We start from the raw sequence: 3,249 nt of genomic DNA, 5'->3' as shown, positions 1-3,249 counted from the left end.
TATTTAAATTAATCATGTCAGTGTCCCTTTAAGACAAAATAGATTCATTCATCTTTACATTCTTTTTATTAAAAACTATTGATATATAAATCACATTCTCTGTTGGAGTTACTTTATAGATATCTGCATACTCTAACAGCACCATGATTACATATTTGTAATAATCAATTTTGTTTTGTATTGTGATAAATATGTGTTGTGTCCTAAACAAGATTACTGTACATTGCAAAAATGGCTCGATGTGACACATGTGTTTGTTTAGATTTGTCAACAGATGCTACTCAATATGTGGTTTGTGTGTATTCTTGTAACTTCTTAAGGACATATGACGGAATTATTCCGTCATAAAACAATTGAGCAAAGTGAAAGCCGTGTCCTTAAAGGGTTAAGAACATTGATCATTGGGTATATTTAGATATGCAATAGCAGCATCTGAGATGAATTTGATGTCTAATGTAGTCTGACATTAAACATATGTTCAATACAGATATTTTTACAGAATCCCCTTGATTCAATCAAGCATTTTCTGGTGTAATGACTGCTCTATTCTTCACATTTTAAAGTTGATTAATGTTAAAATTCTAGACAGATGTGATTTAGTGATATCCCAAATGTGTTTAATAATATATATCTATATCATTCATTGAGAGAGTTGGTGTGGTGAGCCCACAGGAATCCAGCAGTGACATAGAGACGCCTTTGCGGTCTCCTGGTAAGTCCATTGACTCATTTATATGTAATTGAAGGTGTATTGCTAATCAATATTATGATCATGATTCTGATGAAGCATAACATTATAAAAATTCAAAATATTTATCTTCTGATTATATATTAATTTATTTTTCATATTGAACGATTAATAATTTCTACTTTATTAGTCTACACATTTGTTATTCATAAGATGTATAACATATGTTTGTTTCCATTAGATTTTTTGACAACAGTCATCAAGTGATACACACATGAGAAATCTTAAATGTTCTATGTACTATGCTTTTATGAATTTAACATTAATACAAACAATACATTAAAATTAATATTCATTGACAATAACAAATCTATTGTCATTTGTATGCTCCATCAAAATGATGTAAATCATAACTTTGTGTGTGTATATCTTTAATGCAACATTGATGTGCGTATTTGAGCAACAGTAACATATGTTATAATATCTGATCTTAACGTGTACACAACATGTTATGTTTTACAGAGATTGCTGTCACATGTGGGACGGAGGAGGAAGAGGCTGCCTTGGAGTCTGATGGTATGTGAAATATATCTATCATGTTTCCAACATGTTTCTTTTTTGGAAATCATTTTATTGAAGACATTAAAAGTCTACAGCTTTTGCCCTTTAAAAAGGAATATTATTTGTCTGTTCAAATACACTACTGCCCCCTTTCTATATCAGGCAGCATGAAATTCTGCTTGTATATTTATTTTTAAAAATTTATAATTCATGCCATCATTATGTCACATGCATATTCCATGCCAAAACACAATAATAAAGTTCAAATTGTACAGACAGTCATTGATATTCATCTGAGTGCCTATATACATACCATATCCTCATTTCAGAATTGTTTAAAAATTCAAACACATTTCGAAGTATATTGAAAACATAATCAATTTGAAATGCGTTGATTTGATGTCAGGATGTATGAGATGTTAATATATTTTCTTTACATTTTCAGATGGATCCACCACTTCTGGTCATCTGGTTTCCGCCCCTGCCCAGTCACAGACCCCTCCCCATGCACACACCCATGACCATGGCCACACCCCTGCACAGACCCAGAGCCCTTCCCATGACCAAACTCATGACCATGCCCAGACCACTGCCAGCCCTTCCCATATTTCAAATCCTGTCCCTTCCACAAAACGCCCATACACCCCCCTTCGCCGCTCTCCCCGTATTCTGGCCCGTACAGCTGCCCAGACCCAAACTCCCCACTCCCCAGCTGTACGGCCTACCCCGGAGCGGCAGCTCACCCCTCCCCAAGCCATTCACATCCCTCCCCAAGCCAATCCCATCCCTCCCCCCTGTCTCAACCTTCATTGTCCTGGGTGTCAGATTGTCCTTCCCAGGCACAGCTGTAAGTATCATTCTAAATACACTTTATAAGATACTTAAAGGTACAGTGAAGTTAAATTCGTTAAATTGTGATTCAAATCCAGCATGCAATGTTAATCAAATTTATAATTTAATACTCTTATTAATTATTCGTCATTCTCTTGATATATTTTTAAAAAAAAAGTAATTCCTATAATTAGTTTAAACAATAAAATAAATCTGGCCATCATTTCTTTATTGTTGGATGAATGTATCCATCAACCAGCATGCACAAACAAAGTTGATAAACAAATATTGGCTTCCATAAAAAGCAACATTCTTGCTTTCAAAATATAGCTTGAGAATTAAAACATATAATGAATATGTGTAATTTATAAAGATTTGTCATGTCATGCTCTATCTGAATGAGTCCATTAAATATTTAGGTTCAGTGTCCCTTTAATTGGATATCGCTACATATACCAAACACCACTACTTGGATCCAAAATTTTATGTACAAATGTGGATACATTATCTCTTGTCTAACCCAGTGGGAATGTAATTTCTTCTGGTTGCTATGTTTACACAGCTTGTCCTCAATGCAAAAATGTTTAAGGATAGGTGTGCCTACCACAGTCTAAATTTAATTTTTAAATTGCTGATGTAAGTACAATGTAAATCCTTTAACAAGATTTGATACACTCAAGCTGTATAAGTGGATCATCTAAAACCAATTAAAGGGGACAACATGTTTGAGTAACATGTCCCTTTAATGATTTCTGTCTGTCTGAATAACCTAATTCATGTGTAAAGAATAAATGTAAACTAATTAATGTAAATAATTATTTGTCTTTATGATGACAATGTATGTATTACAATTTTTTAGTCTGTTGTGTAATTATCCTTAATATTTAATTTTATTTTATTTTAGGCTGTGACTCAGCATGGCTCATGCTAGAAGGGATAGCAAGAGTAGAGCAGGCCGTGTTGAGGAACGCAGCTGTCCTGAGAGGGATGAACGACACCATGCAGGCCCAGCTCCGGGTTCAGGACTTGACTCTGCGTGAAATTATGCGATTACGTTCAAGGCCTGAATCTGGAGCTGGACATGCACAGGACAATGAAGAGGATGACCAGTAAGTGGAGGATCTGGATATGCTCCATGGTGGCAGATAAGAATCCTCCGTCCACATGTT

The 3,249-nt window shown here is 34.8% G+C and overlaps 1 long non-coding RNA gene across 1 annotated transcript; it reads left to right on the top strand.

Moving 5' to 3' along the window:
• The first annotated feature begins 644 nt into the window (after positions 1-644).
• LOC128641124 (uncharacterized) lies at positions 645-1,788 on the top strand. The gene is made up of 3 exons (XR_008399437.1): positions 645-712; positions 1,211-1,264; positions 1,695-1,788. It is a non-coding gene; the product is annotated as an uncharacterized LOC128641124 (long non-coding RNA).
• The last annotated feature ends 1,461 nt before the right edge of the window (positions 1,789-3,249 follow it).

Source organism: Bombina bombina, chromosome 10 (genome assembly GCF_027579735.1).
Source record: "Bombina bombina isolate aBomBom1 chromosome 10, aBomBom1.pri, whole genome shotgun sequence".
Lineage (NCBI taxonomy): Eukaryota > Metazoa > Chordata > Amphibia > Anura > Bombinatoridae > Bombina > Bombina bombina.
The sequence above is the reverse complement of the archived record's forward strand: the minus strand, read 5'-3'. Positions and strand labels throughout refer to the sequence as shown.